Genomic DNA, 24,633 nt, shown 5'->3' with positions numbered 1-24,633 from the left:
CCCTGCTTCAGCACAGACCAGAAAGGCATTGTGATAAGCGTATCCCCGGTATAGTCAGGGGTTAATGGGAGTCCCCCCCCGTCCCCCCAGTATACGCCCAGAACCATGGACCCGGTACTTGTGGTTCGGACTGTCTCCAACCAGCCATAATGTTGTGAGAGTGAAATTATGTCTAAGTCCAGCTTTGGTACATTAGAAGCAACTCTGAAACTTCACCTAAGCGTTTTTCGAAGCTACTTTTTGGCTAACTTCTTATGGGAAGGTCTAGGAGCTCTGAAAATGAACGTGCGCGTCTTTCACTCTTCCCGAGGGACTTAGAAGAATTTTGTGATATTTTTTATTAAAATGGTGTATAAGGGTATATATATAAATATATTTTATGCACTGTATATGAGCTGGCGATTTCTAAGTCTGTGGTTCCGAGAGGGGGTAACCAGGCTCACTAATTAAGGTCAAGCCACTTGGCTGCCAGAATGCCCTGCTTCAGCACAGACCAGAAAGGCATTGTGATAAGCGTATCCCCGGTATAGTCAGGGGTTAATGGGAGTCCCCCCCGTCCCCCCAGTATACGCCCAGAACCATGGACCCGGTACTTGTGGTTCGGACTGTCTCCAACCAGCCATAATGTTGTGAGAGTGAAATTATGTCTAAGTCCAGCTTTGGTACATTAGAAGCAACTCTGAAACTTCACCTAAGCGTTTTTCGAAGCTACTTTTTGGCTAACCTCTTATGGGAAGGTCTAGGAGCTCTGAAAATGAACGTGCGCGTCTTTCACTCTTCCCGAGGGACTTAGAAGAATTTTGTGATATTTTTTATTAAAATGGTGTATAAGGGTATATATATAAATATATTTTATGCACTCTATATGAGCTGGCGATTTCTAAGTCTGTTGTTCTGAGAGGGGGTAACCAGGCTAACTAATAAAGGTCAAGCCACTTGGCTGCCAGAATGCCCTGCTTCAGCACAGACCAGAAAGGCATTGTGATAAGCGTATCCCCGGTATAGTCAGGGGTTAATGGGAGTCGTCCCCGTCCCCCCAGTATACGCCCAGAACCATGGACCCGGTACTTGTGGTTCGGACTGTCTCCAACCAGCCATAATGTTGTGAGAGTGAAATTATGTCTAAGTCCAGCTTTGGTACATTAGAAGCAACTCTGAAACTTCACCTAAGCGTTTTTCGAAGCTACTTTTTGGCTAACTTCTTATTAGAAGGTCTAGGAGCTCTGAAAATGAACGTGCGCGTCTTTCACTCTTCCCGAGGGACTTAGAAAAATTTTGTGATATTTTTTATTAAAATGGTGTATAAGGGTATATATATAAATATATTTTATGCACTGTATATGAGCTGGCGATTTCTAAGTCTGTGGTTCCGAGAGGGGGTGACCAGGCTCACTAATTAAGGTCAAGCCACTTGGCTGCCAGAATGCCCTGCTTCAGCACAGACCAGAAAGGCATTGTGATAAGCGTATCCCCGGTATAGTCAGGGGTTAATGGGAGTCGTCCCCGTCCCCCCAGTATACGCCCAGAACCATGGACCCGGTACTTGTGGTTCGGACTGTCCCCAACCAGCCATAATGTTGTGAGAGTGAAATTATGTCTAAGTCCAGCTTTGGTACATTAGAAGCAACTCTGAAACTTCACCTAAGCGTTTTTCGAAGCTACTTTTTGGCTAACTTCTTATGGGAAGGTCTAGGAGCTCTGAAAATGAACGTGCGCGTCTTTTTCTCTTCCCGAGGGACTTAGAAGAATTTTGTGATATTTTTTATTAAAATGGTGTATAAGGGTATATATACTGTATAAATATATTTTATGCACTGTATATGAGCTGGCGATTTCTAAGTCTGTGGTTCCGAGAGGGGGTAATCAGGCTCACTAATTAAGGTCAAGCCACTTGGCTGCCAGAATGCCCTGCTTCAGCACAGACCAGAAAGGCATTGTGATAAGCGTATCCCCGGTATAGTCAGGGGTTAATGGGAGTCCCCCCCCGTCCCCCCAGTATACGCCCAGAACCATGGACCCGGTACTTGTGGTTCGGACTGTCTCCAACCAGCCATAATGTTGTGAGAGTGAAATTATGTCTAAGTCCAGCTTTGGTACATTAGAAGCAACTCTGAAACTTCACCTAAGCGTTTTTCGAAGCTACTTTTTGGCTAACTTCTTATGGGAAGGTCTAGGAGCTCTGAAAATCAACGTGCGCGTCTTTCACTCTTCCCGAGGGACTTAGAAGAATTTTGTGATATTTTTTATTAAAATGGTGTATAAGGGTATATATATAAATATATTTTATGCACTGTATATGAGCTGGCCATTTCTAAGTCTGTGGTTCCGAGAGGGGGTAACCAGGCTCACTAATTAAGGTCAAGCCACTTGGCTGCCAGAATGCCCTGCTTCAGCACAGACCAGAAAGGCATTGTGATAAGCGTATCCCCGGTATAGTCAGGGGTTAATGGGAGTCCCCCCCGTCCCCCCAGTATACGCCCAGAACCATGGACCCGGTACTTGTGGTTCGGACTGTCTCCAACCAGCCATAATGTTGTGAGAGTGAAATTATGTCTAAGTCCAGCTTTGGTACATTAGAAGCAACTCTGAAACTTCACCTAAGCGTTTTTCGAAGCTACTTTTTGGCTAACCTCTTATGGGAAGGTCTAGGAGCTCTGAAAATGAACGTGCGCGTCTTTCACTCTTCCCGAGGGACTTAGAAGAATTTTGTGATATTTTTTATTAAAATGGTGTATAAGGGTATATATATAAATATATTTTATGCACTGTATATGAGCTGGCGATTTCTAAGTCTGTGGTTCCGAGAGGGGGTGACCAGGCTCACTAATTAAGGTCAAGCCACTTGGCTGCCAGAATGCCCTGCTTCAGCACAGACCAGAAAGGCATTGTGATAAGCGTATCCCCGGTATAGTCAGGGGTTAATGGGAGTCGTCCCCGTCCCCCCAGTATACGCCCAGAACCATGGACCCGGTACTTGTGGTTCGGACTGTCCCCAACCAGCCATAATGTTGTGAGAGTGAAATTATGTCTAAGTCCAGCTTTGGTACATTAGAAGCAACTCTGAAACTTCACCTAAGCGTTTTTCGAAGCTACTTTTTGGCTAACTTCTTATGGGAAGGTCTAGGAGCTCTGAAAATGAACGTGCGCGTCTTTCACTCTTCCCGAGGGACTTAGAAGAATTTTGTGATATTTTTTATTAAAATGGTGTATAAGGGTATATATATAAATATATTTTATGCACTGTATATGAGCTGGCGATTTCTAAGTCTGTGGTTCCGAGAGGGGGTAACCAGGCTCACTAATAAAGATCAAGCCACTTGGCTGCCAGAATGCCCTGCTTCAGCACAGACCAGAAAGGCATTGTGATAAGCGTATCCCCGGTATAGTCAGGGGTTAATGGGAGTCCCCCCCGTCCCCCCAGTATACGCCCAGAACCATGGACCCGGTACTTGTGGTTCGGACTGTCTCCAACCAGCCATAATGTTGTGAGAGTGAAATTATGTTAAGTCCAGCTTTGGTACATTAGAAGCAACTCTGAAACTTAACCTAAGCGTTTTTCGAAGCTACTTTTTGGCTAACTTCTTATGGGAAGGTCTAGGAGCTCTGAAAATGAACGTGCGCATCTTTCACTCTTCCCAAGGGACTTAGAAGAATTTTGTGATATTTTTTATTAAAATGGTGTATAAGGGTATATATATAAATATATTTTATGCACTGTATATGAGCTGGCGATTTCTAAGTCTGTTGTTCCGAGAGGGGGTAACCAGGCTCACTAATAAAGGTCAAGCCACTTGGCTGCCAGAATGCCCTGCTTCAGCACAGACCAGAAAGGCATTGTGATAAGCGTATCCCCGGTATAGTCAGGGGTTAATGGGAGTCGTCCCCGTCCCCCCAGTATACGCCCAGAACCATGGACCCGGTACTTGTGGTTCGGACTGTCTCCAACCAGCCATAATGTTGTGAGAGTGAAATTATGTCTAAGTCCAGCTTTGGTACATTAGAAGCAACTCTGAAACTTAACCTAAGCGTTTTTCGAAGCTACTTTTTGGCTAACTTCTTATAGGAAGGTCTAGGAGCTCTGAAAATGAACGTGCGCGTCTTTCACTCTTCCCGAGGGACTTAGAAGAATTTTGTGATATTTTTTATTAAAATGGTGTATAAGGGTATATATATAAATATATTTTATGCACTGTATATGAGCTGGCGATTTCTAAGTCTGTGGTTCCGAGAGGGGGTAACCAGGCTCACTAATTAAGGTCAAGCCACTTGGCTGCCAGAATGCCCTGCTTCAGCACAGACCAGAAAGGCATTGTGATAAGCGTATCCCCGGTATAGTCAGGGGTTAATGGGAGTCGTCCCCGTCCCCCCAGTATACGCCCAGAACCATGGACCCGGTACTTGTGGTTCGGACTGTCTCCAACCAGCCATAATGTTGTGAGAGTGAAATTATGTCTAAGTCCAGCTTCGGTACATTAGAAGCAACTCTGAAACTTAACCTAAGCGTTTTTCGAAGCTACTTTTTGGCTAACTTCTTATAGGAAGGTCTAGGAGCTCTGAAAATCAACGTGCGCGTCTTTCACTCTTCCCGAGGGACTTAGAAGAATTTTGTGATATTTTTTATTAAAATGGTGTATAAGGGTATATATATAAATATATTTTATGCACTGTATATGAGCTGGCGATTTCTAAGTCTGTGGTTCCGAGAGGGGGTGACCAGGCTCACTAATTAAGGTCAAGCCACTTGGCTGCCAGAATGCCCTGCTTCAGCACAGACCAGAAAGGCATTGTGATAAGCGTATCCCCGGTATAGTCAGGGGTTAATGGGAGTCGTCCCCGTCCCCCCAGTATACGCCCAGAACCATGGACCCGGTACTTGTGGTTCGGACTGTCCCCAACCAGCCATAATGTTGTGAGAGTGAAATTATGTCTAAGTCCAGCTTTGGTACATTAGAAGCAACTCTGAAACTTCACCTAAGCGTTTTTCGAAGCTACTTTTTGGCTAACTTCTTATGGGAAGGTCTAGGAGCTCTGAAAATGAACGTGCGCGTCTTTTTCTCTTCCCGAGGGACTTAGAAGAATTTTGTGATATTTTTTATTAAAATGGTGTATAAGGGTATATATACTGTATAAATATATTTTATGCACTGTATATGAGCTGGCGATTTCTAACTCTGTGGTTCCGAGAGGGGGTAATCAGGCTCACTAATTAAGGTCAAGCCACTTGGCTGCCAGAATGCCCTGCTTCAGCACAGACCAGAAAGGCATTGTGATAAGCGTATCCCCGGTATAGTCAGGGGTTAATGGGAGTCCCCCCCCGTCCCCCCAGTATACGCCCAGAACCATGGACCCGGTACTTGTGGTTCGGACTGTCTCCAACCAGCCATAATGTTGTGAGAGTGAAATTATGTCTAAGTCCAGCTTTGGTACATTAGAAGCAACTCTGAAACTTCACCTAAGCGTTTTTCGAAGCTACTTTTTGGCTAACTTCTTATGGGAAGGTCTAGGAGCTCTGAAAATCAACGTGCGCGTCTTTCACTCTTCCCGAGGGACTTAGAAGAATTTTGTGATATTTTTTATTAAAATGGTGTATAAGGGTATATATATAAATATATTTTATGCACTGTATATGAGCTGGCGATTTCTAAGTCTGTGGTTCCGAGAGGGGGTAACCAGGCTCACTAATTAAGGTCAAGCCACTTGGCTGCCAGAATGCCCTGCTTCAGCACAGACCAGAAAGGCATTGTGATAAGCGTATCCCCGGTATAGTCAGGGGTTAATGGGAGTCCCCCCCGTCCCCCCAGTATACGCCCAGAACCATGGACCCGGTACTTGTGGTTCGGACTGTCTCCAACCAGCCATAATGTTGTGAGAGTGAAATTATGTCTAAGTCCAGCTTTGGTACATTAGAAGCAACTCTGAAACTTCACCTAAGCGTTTTTCGAAGCTACTTTTTGGCTAACTTCTTATGGGAAGGTCTAGGAGCTCTGAAAATCAACGTGCGCGTCTTTCACTCTTCCCGAGGGACTTAGAAGAATTTTGTGATATTTTTTATTAAAATGGTGTATAAGGGTATATATATAAATATATTTTATGCACTGTATATGAGCTGGCCATTTCTAAGTCTGTGGTTCCGAGAGGGGGTAACCAGGCTCACTAATTAAGGTCAAGCCACTTGGCTGCCAGAATGCCCTGCTTCAGCACAGACCAGAAAGGCATTGTGATAAGCGTATCCCCGGTATAGTCAGGGGTTAATGGGAGTCCCCCCCGTCCCCCCAGTATACGCCCAGAACCATGGACCCGGTACTTGTGGTTCGGACTGTCTCCAACCAGCCATAATGTTGTGAGAGTGAAATTATGTCTAAGTCCAGCTTTGGTACATTAGAAGCAACTCTGAAACTTCACCTAAGCGTTTTTCGAAGCTACTTTTTGGCTAACTTCTTATTAGAAGGTCTAGGAGCTCTGAAAATGAACGTGCGCGTCTTTCACTCTTCCCGAGGGACTTAGAAAAATTTTGTGATATTTTTTATTAAAATGGTGTATAAGGGTATATATATAAATATATTTTATGCACTGTATATGAGCTGGCGATTTCTAAGTCTGTGGTTCCGAGAGGGGGTGACCAGGCTCACTAATTAAGGTCAAGCCACTTGGCTGCCAGAATGCCCTGCTTCAGCACAGACCAGAAAGGCATTGTGATAAGCGTATCCCCGGTATAGTCAGGGGTTAATGGGAGTCGTCCCCGTCCCCCCAGTATACGCCCAGAACCATGGACCCGGTACTTGTGGTTCGGACTGTCCCCAACCAGCCATAATGTTGTGAGAGTGAAATGATGTCTAAGTCCAGCTTTGGTACATTAGAAGCAACTCTGAAACTTCACCTAAGCGTTTTTCGAAGCTACTTTTTGGCTAACTTCTTATGGGAAGGTCTAGGAGCTCTGAAAATGAACGTGCGCGTCTTTTTCTCTTCCCGAGGGACTTAGAAGAATTTTGTGATATTTTTTATTAAAATGGTGTATAAGGGTATATATACTGTATAAATATATTTTATGCACTGTATATGAGCTGGCGATTTCTAAGTCTGTGGTTCCGAGAGGGGGTAATCAGGCTCACTAATTAAGGTCAAGCCACTTGGCTGCCAGAATGCCCTGCTTCAGCACAGACCAGAAAGGCATTGTGATAAGCGTATCCCCGGTATAGTCAGGGGTTAATGGGAGTCCCCCCCCGTCCCCCCAGTATACGCCCAGAACCATGGACCCGGTACTTGTGGTTCGGACTGTCTCCAACCAGCCATAATGTTGTGAGAGTGAAATTATGTCTAAGTCCAGCTTTGGTACATTAGAAGCAACTCTGAAACTTCACCTAAGCGTTTTTCGAAGCTACTTTTTGGCTAACTTCTTATGGGAAGGTCTAGGAGCTCTGAAAATCAACGTGCGCGTCTTTCACTCTTCCCGAGGGACTTAGAAGAATTTTGTGATATTTTTTATTAAAATGGTGTATAAGGGTATATATATAAATATATTTTATGCACTGTATATGAGCTGGCCATTTCTAAGTCTGTGGTTCCGAGAGGGGGTAACCAGGCTCACTAATTAAGGTCAAGCCACTTGGCTGCCAGAATGCCCTGCTTCAGCACAGACCAGAAAGGCATTGTGATAAGCGTATCCCCGGTATAGTCAGGGGTTAATGGGAGTCCCCCCCGTCCCCCCAGTATACGCCCAGAACCATGGACCCGGTACTTGTGGTTCGGACTGTCTCCAACCAGCCATAATGTTGTGAGAGTGAAATTATGTCTAAGTCCAGCTTTGGTACATTAGAAGCAACTCTGAAACTTCACCTAAGCGTTTTTCGAAGCTACTTTTTGGCTAACTTCTTATTAGAAGGTCTAGGAGCTCTGAAAATGAACGTGCGCGTCTTTCACTCTTCCCGAGGGACTTAGAAAAATTTTGTGATATTTTTTATTAAAATGGTGTATAAGGGTATATATATAAATATATTTTATGCACTGTATATGAGCTGGCGATTTCTAAGTCTGTGGTTCCGAGAGGGGGTGACCAGGCTCACTAATTAAGGTCAAGCCACTTGGCTGCCAGAATGCCCTGCTTCAGCACAGACCAGAAAGGCATTGTGATAAGCGTATCCCCGGTATAGTCAGGGGTTAATGGGAGTCGTCCCCGTCCCCCCAGTATACGCCCAGAACCATGGACCCGGTACTTGTGGTTCGGACTGTCCCCAACCAGCCATAATGTTGTGAGAGTGAAATTATGTCTAAGTCCAGCTTTGGTACATTAGAAGCAACTCTGAAACTTCATATAAGCGTTTTTCGAAGCTACTTTTTGGCTAACTTCTTATGGGAAGGTCTAGGAGCTCTGAAAATGAACGTGCGCGTCTTTTTCTCTTCCCGAGGGACTTAGAAGAATTTTGTGATATTTTTTATTAAAATGGTGTATAAGGGTATACAGTATATATAAATATATTTTATGCACTGTATATGAGCTGGCGATTTCTAAGTCTGTGGTTCCGAGAGGGGGTGACCAGGCTCACTAATTAAGGTCAAGCCACTTGGCTGCCAGAATGCCCTGCTTCAGCACAGACCAGAAAGGCATTGTGATAAGCGTATCCCCGGTATAGTCAGGGGTTAATGGGAGTCGTCCCCGTCCCCCCAGTATACGCCCAGAACCATGGACCCGGTACTTGTGGTTCGGACTGTCCCCAACCAGCCATAATGTTGTGAGAGTGAAATTATGTCTAAGTCCAGCTTTGGTACATTAGAAGCAACTCTGAAACTTCATCTAAGCGTTTTTCGAAGCTACTTTTTGGCTAACTTCTTATGGGAAGGTCTAGGAGCTCTGAAAATGAACGTGCGCGTCTTTTTCTCTTCCCGAGGGACTTAGAAGAATTTTGTGATATTTTTTATTAAAATGGTGTATAAGGGTATATATACTGTATAAATATATTTTATGCACTGTATATGAGCTGGCGATTTCTAAGTCTGTGGTTCCGAGAGGGGGTAACCAGGCTCACTAATTAAGGTCAAGCCACTTGGCTGCCAGAATGCCCTGCTTCAGCACAGACCAGAAAGGCATTGTGATAAGCGTATCCCCGGTATAGTCAGGGGTTAATGGGAGTCCCCCCCGTCCCCCCAGTATACGCCCAGAACCATGGACCCGGTACTTGTGGTTCGGACTGTCTCCAACCAGCCATAATGTTGTGAGAGTGAAATTATGTCTAAGTCCAGCTTCGGTACATTAGAAGCAACTCTGAAACTTAACCTAAGCGTTTTTCGAAGCTACTTTTTGGCTAACTTCTTATAGGAAGGTCTAGGAGCTCTGAAAATCAACGTGCACGTCTTTCACTCTTCCCGAGGGACTTAGAAGAATTTTGTGATATTTTTTATTAAAATGGTGTATAAGGGTATATATATAAATATATTTTATGCACTGTATATGAGCTGGCGATTTCTAAGTCTGTTGTTCCGAGAGGGGGTAACCAGGCTAACTAATAAAGGTCAAGCCACTTGGCTGCCAGAATGCCCTGCTTCAGTACAGACCAGAAAGGCATTGTGATAAGCGTATCCCCGGTATAGTCAGGGGTTAATGGGAGTCGTCCCCGTCCCCCCAGTATACGCCCAGAACCATGGACCCGGTACTTGTGGTTCGGACTGTCTCCAACCAGCCATAATGTTGTGAGAGTGAAATTATGTCTAAGTCCAGCTTTGGTACATTAGAAGCAACTCTGAAACTTCACCTAAGCGTTTTTCGAAGCTATTTTTTGGCTAACTTCTTATTAGAAGGTCTAGGAGCTCTGAAAATGAACGTGCGCGTCTTTCACTCTTCCCGAGGTACTTAGAAGAATTTTGTGATATTTTTTATTAAAATGGTGTATAAGGGTATATATATAAATATATTTTATGCACTGTATATGAGCTGGCGATTTCTAAGTCTGTGGTTCCGAGAGGGGGTGACCAGGCTCACTAATTAAGGTCAAGCCACTTGGCTGCCAGAATGCCCTGCTTCAGCACAGACCAGAAAGGCATTGTGATAAGCGTATCCCCGGTATAGTCAGGGGTTAATGGGAGTCCCCCCCGTTCCCCCCAGTATACGCCCAGAACCATGGACCCGGTACTTGTGGTTCGGACTGTCTCCAACCAGCCATAATGTTGTGAGAGTGAAATTATGTCTAAGTCCAGCTTCGGTACATTAGAAGCAACTCTGAAACTTAACCTAAGCGTTTTTCGAAGCTACTTTTTGGCTAACTTCTTATAGGAAGGGCTAGGAGCTCTGAAAATCAACGTGCACGTCTTTCACTCTTTCCGAGGGACTTAGAAGAATTTTGTGATATTTTTTATTAAAATGGTGTATAAGGGTATATATATAAATGTATTTTATGCACTGTATATGAGCTGGCGATTTCTAAGTCTGTTGTTCCGAGAGGGGGTAACCAGGCTAACTAATAAAGGTCAAGCCACTTGGCTGCCAGAATGCCCTGCTTCAGTACAGACCAGAAAGGCATTGTGATAAGCGTATCCCCGGTATAGTCAGGGGTTAATGGGAGTCGTCCCCGTCCCCCCAGTATACGCCCAGAACCATGGACCCGGTACTTGTGGTTCGGACTGTCTCCAACCAGCCATAATGTTGTGAGAGTGAAATTATGTCTAAGTCCAGCTTTGGTACATTAGAAGCAACTCTGAAACTTCACCTAAGCGTTTTTCGAAGCTACTTTTTGGCTAACTTCTTATTGGAAGGTCTAGGAGCTCTGAAAATGAACGTGCGCGTCTTTCACTCTTCCCGAGGGACTTAGAAGAATTTTGTGATATTTTTTATTAAAATGGTGTATAAGGGTATATATATAAATATATTTTATGCACTGTATATGAGCTGGCGATTTCTAAGTCTGTGGTTCCGAGAGGGGGTAACCAGGCTCACTAATTAAGGTCAAGCCACTTGGCTGCCAGAATGCCCTGCTTCAGCACAGACCAGAAAGGCATTGTGATAAGCGTATCCCCGGTATAGTCAGGGGTTAATGGGAGTCCCCCCTGTCCCCCCAGTATACGCCCAGAACCATGGACCCGGTACTTGTGGTTCGGACTGTCTCCAACCAGCCATAATGTTGTAAGAGTGAAATTATGTCTAAGTCCAGCTTTGGTACATTAGAAGCAACTCTGAAACTTCACCTAAGCGTTTTTCGAAGCTATTTTTTGGCTAACTTCTTATTAGAAGGTCTAGGAGCTCTGAAAATGAACGTGCGCGTCTTTCACTCTTCCCGAGGTACTTAGAAGAATTTTGTGATATTTTTTATTAAAATGGTGTATAAGGGTATATATATAAATATATTTTATGCACTGTATATGAGCTGGCGATTTCTAAGTCTGTGGTTCCGAGAGGGGGTGACCAGGCTCACTAATTAAGGTCAAGCCACTTGGCTGCCAGAATGCCCTGCTTCAGCACAGACCAGAAAGGCATTGTGATAAGCGTATCCCCGGTATAGTCAGGGGTTAATGGGAGTCGTCCCCGTCCCCCCAGTATACGCCCAGAACCATGGACCCGGTACTTGTGGTTCGGACTGTCTCCAACCAGCCATAATGTTGTGAGAGTGAAATTATGTCTAAGTCCAGCTTTGGTACATTAGAAGCAACTCTGAAACTTCACCTAAGCGTTTTTCGAAGCTACTTTTTGGCTAACTTCTTATGGGAAGGTCTAGGAGCTCTGAAAATGAACGTGCGCGTCTTTTTCTCTTCCCGAGGGACTTAGAAGAATTTTGTGATATTTTTTATTAAAATGGTGTATAAGGGTATATATACTGTATAAATATATTTTATGCACTGTATATGAGCTGGCGATTTCTAAGTCTGTGGTTCCGAGAGGGGGTAATCAGGCTCACTAATTAAGGTCAAGCCACTTGGCTGCCAGAATGCCCTGCTTCAGCACAGACCAGAAAGGCATTGTGATAAGCGTATCCCTGGTATAGTCAGGGGTTAATGGGAGTCGTCCCCGTCCCCCCAGTATACGCCCAGAACCATGGACCCGGTACTTGTGGTTCGGACTGTCTCCAACCAGCCATAATGTTGTGAGAGTGAAATTATGTCTAAGTCCAGCTTTGGTACATTAGAAGCTACTCTGAAACTTCACCTAAGCGTTTTTCGAAGCTACTTTTTGGCTAACTTCTTATGAGAAGGTCTAGGAGCTCTGAAAATCAACGTGCGCGTCTTTCACTCTTCCCGAGGGACTTAGAAGAATTTTGTGATATTTTTTATTAAAATGGTGTATAAGGGTATATATATAAATATATTTTATGCACTGTATATGAGCTGGCGATTTCTAAGTCTGTGGTTCCGAGAGGGGGTAACCAGGCTCACTAATTAAGTTCAAGCCACTTGGCTGCCAGAATGCCCTGCTTCAGCACAGACCAGAAAGGCATTGTGATAAGCGTATCCCCGGTATAGTCAGGGGTTAATGGGAGTCCCCCCCGTCCCCCCAGTATACGCCCAGAACCATGGATCCGGTACTTGTGGTTCGGACTGTCTCCAACCAGCCATAATGTTGTGAGAGTGAAATTATGTCTAAGTCCAGCTTCGGTACATTAGAAGCAATTCTGAAACTTAACCTAAGCGTTTTTCGAAGCTACTTTTTGGCTAACTTCTTATAGGAAGGTCTAGGAGCTCTGAAAATCAACGTGCACGTCTTTCACTCTTCCCGAGGGACTTAGAAGAATTTTGTGATATTTTTTATTAAAATGGTGTATAAGGGTATATATATAAATATATTTTATGCACTGTATATGAGCTGGCGATTTCTAAGTCTGTTGTTCCGAGAGGGGGTAACCAGGCTAACTAATAAAGGTCAAGCCACTTGGCTGCCAGAATGCCCTGCTTCAGTACAGACCAGAAAGGCATTGTGATAAGCGTATCCCCGGTATAGTCAGGGGTTAATGGGAGTCGTCCCCGTCCCCCCAGTATACGCCCAGAACCATGGACCCGGTACTTGTGGTTCGGACTGTCTCCAACCAGCCATAATGTTGTGAGAGTGAAATTATGTCTAAGTCCAGCTTTGGTACATTAGAAGCAACTCTGAAACTTCACCTAAGCGTTTTTCGAAGCTATTTTTTGGCTAACTTCTTATTAGAAGGTCTAGGAGCTCTGAAAATGAACGTGCGCGTCTTTCACTCTTCCCGAGGTACTTAGAAGAATTTTGTGATATTTTTTATTAAAATGGTGTATAAGGGTATATATATAAATATATTTTATGCACTGTATATGAGCTGGCGATTTCTAAGTCTGTGGTTCCGAGAGGGGGTGACCAGGCTCACTAATTAAGGTCAAGCCACTTGGCTGCCAGAATGCCCTGCTTCAGCACAGACCAGAAAGGCATTGTGATAAGCGTATCCCCGGTATAGTCAGGGGTTAATGGGAGTCGTCCCCGTCCCCCCAGTATACGCCCAGAACCATGGACCCGGTACTTGTGGTTCGGACTGTCTCCAACCAGCCATAATGTTGTGAGAGTGAAATTATGTCTAAGTCCAGCTTTGGTACATTAGAAGCAACTCTGAAACTTCACCTAAGCGTTTTTCGAAGCTACTTTTTGGCTAACTTCTTATGGGAAGGTCTAGGAGCTCTGAAAATGAACGTGCGCGTCTTTTTCTCTTCCCGAGGGACTTAGAAGAATTTTGTGATATTTTTTATTAAAATGGTGTATAAGGGTATATATACTGTATAAATATATTTTATGCACTGTATATGAGCTGGCGATTTCTAAGTCTGTGGTTCCGAGAGGGGGTAATCAGGCTCACTAATTAAGGTCAAGCCACTTGGCTGCCAGAATGCCCTGCTTCAGCACAGACCAGAAAGGCATTGTGATAAGCGTATCCCCGGTATAGTCAGGGGTTAATGGGAGTCCCCCCCGTCCCCCCAGTATACGCCCAGAACCATGGACCCGGTACTTGTGGTTCGGACTGTCTCCAACCAGCCATAATGTTGTGAGAGTGAAATTATGTCTAAGTCCAGCTTTGGTACATTAGAAGCAACTCTGAAACTTCACCTAAGCGTTTTTCGAAGCTACTTTTTGGCTAACTTCTTATGGGAAGGTCTAGGAGCTCTGAAAATCAACGTGCGCGTCTTTCACTCTTCCCGAGGGACTTAGAAGAATTTTGTGATATTTTTTATTAAAATGGTGTATAAGGGTATATATATAAATATATTTTATGCACTGTATATGAGCTGGCGATTTCTAAGTCTGTGGTTCCGAGAGGGGGTAACCAGGCTCACTAATTAAGGTCAAGCCACTTGGCTGCCAGAATGCCCTGCTTCAGCACAGACCAGAAAGGCATTGTGATAAGCGTATCCCCGGTATAGTCAGGGGTTAATGGGAGTCCCCCCCGTCCCCCCAGTATACGCCCAGAACCATGGACCCGGTACTTGTGGTTCGGACTGTCTCCAACCAGCCATAATGTTGTGAGAGTGAAATTATGTCTAAGTCCAGCTTCGGTACATTAGAAGCAACTCTGAAACTTAACCTAAGCGTTTTTCGAAGCTACTTTTTGGCTAACTTCTTATAGGAAGGTCTAGGAGCTCTGAAAATCAACGTGCACGTCTTTCACTCTTTCCGAGGGACTTAGAAGAATTTTGTGATATTTTTTATTAAAATGGTGTATAAGGGTATATATATAAATGTATTTTATGCACTGTATATGAGCTGGCGATTTCTAAGTCTGTTGTTCCGAGAGGGGGTAACCAGGCTAACTAATAAAGGTCAAGCCACTTGGCTGCCAGAATGCCCTGCTTCAGTACAGACCAGAAAGGCATTGTGATAAGCGTATCCCCGGTATAGTCAGGGGTTAATGGGAGTCGTCCCCGTCCCCCCAGTATACGCCCAGAACCATGGACCCGGTACTTGTGGTTCGGACTGTCTCCAACCAGCCATAATGTTGTGAGAGTGAAATTATGTCTAAGTCCAGCTTTGGTACATTAGAAGCAACTCTGAAACTTAACCTAAGCGTTTTTCGAAGCTACTTTTTGGCTAACTTCTTATAGGAAGGTCTAGGAGCTCTGAAAATCAACGTGCACGTCTTTCACTCTTTCCGAGGGACTTAGAAGAATTTTGTGATATTTTTTATTAAAATGGTGTATAAGGGTATATATATAAATGTATTTTATGCACTGTATATGAGCTGGCGATTTCTAAGTCTGTTGTTCCGAGAGGGGGTAACCAGGCTAACTAATAAAGGTCAAGCCACTTGGCTGCCAGAATGCCCTGCTTCAGTACAGACCAGAAAGGCATTGTGATAAGCGTATCCCCGGTATAGTCAGGGGTTAATGGGAGTCGTCCCCGTCCCCCCAGTATACGCCCAGAACCATGGACCCGGTACTTGTGGTTCGGACTGTCTCCAACCAGCCATAATGTTGTGAGAGTGAAATTATGTCTAAGTCCAGCTTTGGTACATTAGAAGCAACTCTGAAACTTCACCTAAGCGTTTTTCGAAGCTACTTTTTGGCTAACTTCTTATTGGAAGGTCTAGGAGCTCTGAAAATGAACGTGCGCGTCTTTCACTCTTCCCGAGGGACTTAGAAGAATTTTGTGATATTTTTTATTAAAATGGTGTATAAGGGTATATATATAAATATATTTTATGCACTGTATATGAGCTGGCGATTTCTAAGTCTGTGGTTCCGAGAGGGGGTGACCAGGCTCACTAATTAAGGTCAAGCCACTTGGCTGCCAGAATGCCCTGCTTCAGCACAGACCAGAAAGGCATTGTGATAAGCGTATCCCCGGTATAGTCAGGGGTTAATGGGAGTCGTCCCCGTCCCCCCAGTATACGCCCAGAACCATGGACCCGGTACTTGTGGTTCGGACTGTCTCCAACCAGCCATAATGTTGTGAGAGTGAAATTATGTCTAAGTCCAGCTTTGGTACATTAGAAGCAACTCTGAAACTTCACCTAAGCGTTTTTCGAAGCTACTTTTTGGCTAACTTCTTATGGGAAGGCCTAGGAGCTCTGAAAATGAACGTGCGCGTCTTTTTCTCTTCCCGAGGGACTTAGAAGAATTTTGTGATATTTTTTATTAAAATGGTGTATAAGGGTATATATACTGTATAAATATATTTTATGCACTGTATATGAGCTGGCGATTTCTAAGTCTGTGGTTCCGAGAGGGGGTAATCAGGCTCACTAATTAAGGTCAAGCCACTTGGCTGCCAGAATGCCCTGCTTCAGCACAGACCAGAAAGGCATTGTGATAAGCGTATCCCCGGTATAGTCAGGGGTTAATGGGAGTCGTCCCCGTCCCCCCAGTATACGCCCAGAACCATGGACCCGGTACTTGTGGTTCGGACTGTCTCCAACCAGCCATAATGTTGTGAGAGTGAAATTATGTCTAAGTCCAGCTTTGGTACATTAGAAGCAACTCTGAAACTTCACCTAAGCGTTTTTCGAAGCTACTTTTTGGCTAACATCTTATGGGAAGGTCTAGGAGCTCTAAAAATCAACGTACGCGTCTTTCACTCTTCCCGAGGGACTTAGAAGAATTTTGTGATATTTTTTATTAAAATGGTGTATAAGGGTATATATATAAATATATTTTATGCACTGTATATGAGCTGGCGATTTCTAAGTCTGTGGTTCCGAGAGGGGGTAACCAGGCTCACTAATTAAGGTCAAGCCACTTGGCTGCCAGAATGCCCTGCTTCAGCACAGACCAGAAAGGCATTGTGATAAGCGTATCCCCGGTATAGTCAGGGGTTAAAGGGAGTCCCCCCCGTCCCCCCAGTATACGCCCAGAACCATGGATCCGGTACTTGTGGTTCGGACTGTCTCCAACCAGCCATAATGTTGTGAGAGTGAAATTATGTCTAAGTCCAGCTTCGGTACATTAGAAGCAACTCTGAAACTTAACCTAAGCGTTTTTCGAAGCTACTTTTTGGCTAACTTCTTATAGGAAGGTATAGGAGCTCTGAAAATCAACGTGCACGTCTTTCACTCTTCCCGAGGGACTTAGAAGAATTTTGTGATATTTTTTATTAAAATGGTGTATAAGGGTATATATATAAATATATTTTATGCACTGTATATGAGCTGGCGATTTCTAAGTCTGTTGTTCCGAGAGGGGGTAACCAGGCTAACTAATAAAGGTCAAGCCACTTGGCTGCCAGAATGCCCTGCTTCAGTACAGACCAGAAAGGCATTGTGATAAGCGTATCCCCGGTATAGTCAGGGGTTAATGGGAGTCGTCCCCGTCCCCCCAGTATACGCCCAGAACCATGGACCCGGTACTTGTGGTTCGGACTGTCTCCAACCAGCCATAATGTTGTGAGAGTGAAATTATGTCTAAGTCCAGCTTCGGTACATTAGAAGCAACTCTGAAACTTAACCTAAGCGTTTTTCGAAGCTACTTTTTGGCTAACTTCTTATAGGAAGGTCTAGGAGCTCTGAAAATCAACGTGCACGTCTTTCACTCTTCCCGAGGGACTTAAAAGAATTTTGTGATATTTTTTATTAAAATGGTGTATAAGGGTATATATATAAATATATTTTATGCACTGTATATGAGCTGGCGATTTCTAAGTCTGTTGTTCCGAGAGGGGGTAACCAGGCTAACTAATAAAGGTCAAGCCACTTGGCTGCCAGAATGCCCTGCTTCAGTACAGACCAGAAAGGCATTGTGATAAGCGTATCCCCGGTATAGTCAGGGGTTAATGGGAGTCGTCCCCGTCCCCCCAGTATACGCCCAGAACCATGGACCCGGTACTTGTGGTTCGGACTGTCTCCAACCAGCCATAATGTTGTGAGAGTGAAATTATGTCTAAGTCCAGCTTTGGTACATTAGAAGCAACTCTGAAACTTCACCTAAGCGTTTTTCGAAGCTATTTTTTGGCTAACTTCTTATTAGAAGGTCTAGGAGCTCTGAAAATGAACGTGCGCGTCTTTCACTCTTCCCGAGGTACTTAGAAGAATTTTGTGATATTTTTTATTAAAATGGTGAATAAGGGTATATATATAAATATATTTTATGCACTGTATATGAGCTGGCGATTTCTAAGTCTGTGGTTCCGAGAGGGGGTGACCAGGCTCACTAATTAAGGTCAAGCCACTTGGCTGCCAGAATGCCCTGCTTCAGCACAGACCAGAAAGGCATTGTGATAAGCGTATCCCCGGTATAGTCAGGGGTTAATGGGAGTCGTCCCCGTCCCCCCAGTATACGCCCAGAACCATGGACCCGGTACTTGTGGTTCGGACTGTCTCCAACCAGCCATAATGTTGTGAGAGTGAAATTATGTCTAAGTCCAGCTTTGGTACATTAGAAGCAACTCTGAAACTACACCTAAGCGTTTTTCGAAGCTACTTTTTGGCTAACTTCTTATGGGAAGGTCTAGGAGCTCTGAAAATGAACGTGCGCGTCTTTTTCTCTTCCCGAGGGACTTAGAAGAATTTTGTGATATTTTTTATTAAAATGGTGTATAAGGGTATATATACTGTATAAATATATTTTATGCACTGTATATGAGCTGGCGATTTCTAAGTCTGTGGTTCCGAGAGGGGGTAATCAGGCTCACTAATTAAGGTCAAGCCACTTGGCTGCCAGAATGCCCTGCTTCAGCACAGACCAGAAAGGCATTGTGATAAGCGTATCCCCGGTATAGTCAGGGGTTAATGGGAGTCCCCCCCGTCCCCCCAGTATACGCCCAGAACCATGGACCCGGTACTTGTGGTTCGGACTGTCTCCAACCAGCCATAATGTTGTGAGAGTGAAATTATGTCTAAGTCCAGCTTTGGTACATTAGAAGCAACTCTGAAACTTAACCTAAGCGTTTTTCGAAGCTACTTTTTGGCTAACTTCTTATAGGAAGGTCTAGGAGCTCTGAAAATCAACGTGCACGTCTTTCACTCTTTCCGAGGGACTTAGAAGAATTTTGTGATATTTTTTATTAAAATGGTGTATAAGGGTATATATATAAATGTATTTTATGCACTGTATATGAGCTGGCGATTTCTAAGTCTGTTGTTCCGAGAGGGGGTAACCAGGCTAACTAATAAAGGTCAAGCCACTTGGCTGCCAGAATGCCCTGCTTCAGTACAGACCAGAAAGGCATTGTGATAAGCGTATCCCCGGTATAGTCAGGGGTTAATGGGAGTCGTCCCCGTCCCCCCAGTATACGCCCAGAACCATGGACCCGGTACTTGTGGTTCGGACTGTCTCCAACCAGCCATAATGTTGTGAGAGTGAAATTATGTCTAAGTCCAGCTTTGGTACATTAGAAGCAACTCTGAAACTTCACCTAAGCGTTTTTCGAAGCTACTTTTTGGCTAACTTCTTATTGGAAGGTCTAGGAGCTCTGAAAATGAACGTGCGCGTCTTTCACTCTTCCCGAGGGACTTAGAAGAATTTTGTGATATTTTTTATTAAAATGGTGTATAAGGGTATATATATAAATATATTTTATGCACTGTATATGAGCTGGCGATTTCTAAGTCTGTGGTTCCGAGAGGGGGTAACCAGGCTCACTAACTAAGGTCAAGCCACTGGCTGCCAGAATGCCCTGCTTCAGCACAGACCAGAAAGGCATTGTGATAAGCGTATCCCCGGTATAGTCAGGGGTTAATGGGAGTCCCCCCAGTCCCCCCAGTATACGCCCAGAACCATGGACCCGGTACTTGTGGTTCGGACTGTCTCCAACCAGCCATAATGTTGTGAGAGTGAAATTATGTCTAAGTCCAGCTTTGGTACATTAGAAGCAACTCTGAAACTTCACCTAAGCGTTTTTCGAAGCTATTTTTTGGCTAACTTCTTATTAGAAGGTCTAGAAGCTCTGAAAATGAACGTGCGCGTCTTTCACTCTTCCCGAGGTACTTAGAAGAATTTTGTGATATTTTTTATTAAAATGGTGTATAAGGGTATATATATAAATATATTTTATGCACTGTATATGAGCTGGCGATTTCTAAGTCTGTGGTTCCGAGAGGGGGTGACCAGGCTCACTAATTAAGGTCAAGCCACTTGGCTGCCAGAATGCCCTGCTTCAGCACAGACCAGAAAGGCATTGTGATAAGCGTATCCCCGGTATAGTCAGGGGTTAATGGGAGTCGTCCCAGTCCCCCCAGTATACGCCCAGAACCATGTACCCGGTACTTGTGGTTCGGACTGTCTCCAACCAGCCATAATGTTGTGAGAGTGAAATTATGTCTAAGTCCAGCTTTGGTACATTAGAAGCAACTCTGAAACTTCACCTAAGCGTTTTTCGAAGCTACTTTTTAGCTAACTTCTTATGGGAAGGTCTAGGAGCTCTGAAAATGAACGTGCGCGTCTTTTTCTCTTCCCGAGGGACTTAGAAGAATTTTGTGATATTTTTTATTAAAATGGTGTATAAGGGTATATATACTGTATAAATATATTTTATGCACTGTATATGAGCTGGCGATTTCTAAGTCTGTGGTTCCGAGAGGGGGTAATCAGGCTCACTAATTAAGGTCAAGCCACTTGGCTGCCAGAATGCCCTGCTTCAGCACAGACCAGAAAGGCATTGTGATAAGCGTATCCTCTGTATAGTCAGGGGTTAATGGGAGTCGTCCCCGTCCCCCCAGTATACGCCCAGAACCATGGACCCGGTACTTGTGGTTCGGACTGTCTCCAACCAGCCATAATGTTGTGAGAGTGAAATTATGTCTAAGTCCAGCTTTGGTACATTAGAAGCAACTCTGAAACTTCACCTAAGCGTTTTTCGAAGCTACTTTTTGGCTAACTTCTTATGGGAAGGTCTAGGAGCTCTGAAAATCAACGTGCGCGTCTTTCACTCTTCCCGAGGGACTTAGAAGAATTTTGTGATATTTTTTATTAAAATGGTGTATAAGGGTATATATATAAATATATTTTATGCACTGTATATGAGCTGGCGATTTCTAAGTCTGTGGTTCCGAGAGGGGGTAACCAGGCTCACTAATTAAGGTCAAGCCACTTGGCTCGCAGAATGCCCTGCTTCAGCACAGACCAGAAAGGCATTGTGATAAGCATATCCCCGGTATAGTCAGGGGTTAATGGGAGTCCCCCCCGTCCCCCCAGTATACGCCCAGAACCATGGATCCGGTACTTGTGGTTCGGACTGTCTCCAACCAGCCATAATGTTGTGAGAGTGAAATTATGTCTAAGTCCAGCTTCGGTACATTAGAAGCAACTCTGAAACTTAACCTAAGCGTTTTTCGAAGCTACTTTTTGGCTAACTTCTTATAGGAAGGTCTAGGAGCTCTGAAAATCAACGTGCACGTCTTTCACTCTTCCCGAGGGACTTAGAAGAATTTTGTGATATTTTTTATTAAAATGGTGTATAAGGGTATATATATAAATATATTTTATGCACTGTATATGAGCTGGCGATTTCTAAGTCTGTTGTTCCGAGAGGGGGTAACCAGGCTAACTAATAAAGGTCAAGCCACTTGGCTGCCAGAATGCCCTGCTTCAGTACAGACCAGAAAGGCATTGTGATAAGCGTATCCCCGGTATAGTCAGGGGTTAATGGGAGTCGTCCCCGTCCCCCCAGTATACGCCCAGAACCATGGACCCGGTACTTGTGGTTCGGACTGTCTCCAACCAGCCATAATGTTGTGAGAGTGAAATTATGTCTAAGTCCAGCTTCGGTACATTAGAAGCAACTCTGAAACTTCACCTAAGCGTTTTTCGAAGCTATTTTTTGGCTAACTTCTTATTAGAAGGTCTAGGAGCTCTGAAAATGAACGTGCGCGTCTTTCACTCTTCCCGAGGTACTTAGAAGAATTTTGTGATATTTTTTATTAAAATGGTGTATAAGGGTATATATATAAATATATTTTATGCACTGTATATGAGCTGGCGATTTCTAAGTCTGTGGTTCCGAGAGGGGGTGACCAGGCTCACTAATTAAGGTCAAGCCACTTGGCTGCCAGAATGCCCTGCTTCAGCACAGACCAGAAATTCATTGTGATAAGCGTATCCCCGGTATAGTCAGGGGTTAATGGGAGTCGTCCCCGTCCCCCCAGTATACGCCCAGAACCATGGACCCGGTACTTGTGGTTCGGACTGTCTCCAACCAGCCATAATGTTGTGAGAGTGAAATTATGTCTAAGTCCAGCTTTGGTACATTAGAAGCAACTCTGAAACTTCACCTAAGCGTTTTTCGAAGCTACTTTTTGGCTAACTTCTTATGGGAAGGTCTAGGAGCTCTGAAAATGAACGTGCGCGTCTTTTTCTCTTCCCGAGGGACTTAGAAGAATTTTGTGATATTTTTTATTAAAATGGTGTATAAGGGTATATATACTGTATAAATATATTTTATGCACTGTATATGAGCTGGCGATTTCTAAGTCTGTGGTTCCGAGAGGGGGTAATCAGGCTCACTAATTAAGGTCAAGCCACTTGGCTGCCAGAATGCCCTGCTTCAGCACAGACCAGAAAGGCATTGTGATAAGCGTATCCCCGGTATAGTCAGGGGTTAATGGGAGTCCCCCCCGTCCCCCCAGTATACGCCCAGAACCATGGACCCGGTACTTGTGGTTCGGACTGTCTCCAACCAGCCATAATGTTGTGAGAGTGAAATTATGTCTAAGTCCAGCTTTGGTACATTAGAAGCAACTCTGAAACTTAACCTAAGCGTTTTTCGAAGCTACTTTTTGGCTAACTTCTTATAGGAAGGTCTAGGAGCTCTGAAAATCAACGTGCACGTCTTTCACTCTTTCCGAGGGACTTAGAAGAATTTTGTGATATTTTTTATTAAAATGGTGTATAAGGGTATATATATAAATGTATTTTATGCACTGTATATGAGCTGGCGATTTCTAAGTCTGTTGTTCCGAGAGGGGGTAACCAGGCTAACTAATAAAGGTCAAGCCACTTGGCTGCCAGAATGCCCTGCTTCAGTACAGACCAGAAAGGCATTGTGATAAGCGTATCCCCGGTATAGTCAGGGGTTAATGGGAGTCGTCCCCGTCCCCCCAGTATACGCCCAGAACCATGGACCCGGTACTTGTGGTTCGGACTGTCTCCAACCAGCCATAATGTTGTGAGAGTGAAATTATGTCTAAGTCCAGCTTCGGTACATTAGAAGCAACTCTGAAACTTCACCTAAGCGTTTTTCGAAGCTATTTTTTGGCTAACTTCTTATTAGAAGGTCTAGGAGCTCTGAAAATGAACGTGCGCGTCTTTCACTCTTCCCGAGGTACTTAGAAGAATTTTGTGATATTTTTTATTAAAATGGTGTATAAGGGTATATATATAAATATATTTTATGCACTGTATATGAGCTGGCGATTTCTAAGTCTGTGGTTCCGAGAGGGGGTGACCAGGCTCACTAATTAAGGTCAAGCCACTTGGCTGCCAGAATGCCCTGCTTCAGCACAGACCAGAAAGGCATTGTGATAAGCGTATCCCCGGTATAGTCAGGGGTTAATGGGAGTCGTCCCCGTCCCCCCAGTATACGCCCAGACCATGGACCCGGTACTTGTGGTTCGGACTGTCTCCAACCAGCCATAATGTTGTGAGAGTGAAATTATGTCTAAGTCCAGCTTTGGTACATTAGAAGCAACTCTGAAACTTCACCTAAGCGTTTTTCGAAGCTACTTTTTGGCTAACTTCTTATGGGAAGGTCTAGGAGCTCTGAAAATGAACGTGCGCGTCTTTTTCTCTTCCCGAGGGACTTAGAAGAATTTTGTGATATTTTTTATTAAAATGGTGTATAAGGGTATATATACTGTATAAATATATTTTATGCACTGTATATGAGCTGGCGATTTCTAAGTCTGTGGTTCCGAGAGGGGGTAATCAGGCTCACTAATTAAGGTCAAGCCACTTGGCTGCCAGAATGCCCTGCTTCAGCACAGACCAGAAAGGCATTGTGATAAGCGTATCCCCGGTATAGTCAGGGGTTAATGGGAGTCGTCCCCGTCCCCCCAGTATACGCCCAGAACCATGGACCCGGTACTTGTGGTTCGGACTGTCTCCAACCAGCCATAATGTTGTGAGAGTGAAATTATGTCTGTCCAGCTTTGGTACATTAGAAGCAACTCTGAAACTTAACCTAAGCGTTTTTCGAAGCTACTTTTTGGCTAACTTCTTATAGGAAGGTCTAGGAGCTCTGAAAATCAACGTGCACGTCTTTCACTCTTTCCGAGGGACTTAGAAGAATTTTGTGATATTTTTTATTAAAATGGTGTATAAGGGTATATATATAAATGTATTTTATGCACTGTATATGAGCTGGCGATTTCTAAGTCTGTTGTTCCGAGAGGGGGTAACCAGGCTAACTAATAAAGGTCAAGCCACTTGGCTGCCAGAATGCCCTGCTTCAGTACAGACCAGAAAGGCATTGTGATAAGCGTATCCCCGGTATAGTCAGGGGTTAATGGGAGTCATCCCCGTCCCCCCAGTATACGCCCAGAACCATGGACCCGGTACTTGTGGTTCGGACTGTCTCCAACCAGCCATAATGTTGTGAGAGTGAAATTATGTCTAAGTCCAGCTTTGGTACATTAGAAGCAACTCTGAAACTTCACCTAAGCGTTTTTCGAAGCTACTTTTTGGCTAACTTCTTATTGGAAGGTCTAGGAGCTCTGAAAATGAACGTGCGCGTCTTTCACTCTTCCCGAGGGACTTAGAAGAATTTTGTGATATTTTTTATTAAAATGG

The sequence above is a fragment of the Ascaphus truei genome, chromosome 4 (genome assembly GCF_040206685.1).
Source record: "Ascaphus truei isolate aAscTru1 chromosome 4, aAscTru1.hap1, whole genome shotgun sequence".
NCBI lineage: Eukaryota > Metazoa > Chordata > Amphibia > Anura > Ascaphidae > Ascaphus > Ascaphus truei.
The sequence above is the reverse complement of the archived record's forward strand: the minus strand, read 5'-3'. Positions refer to the sequence as shown.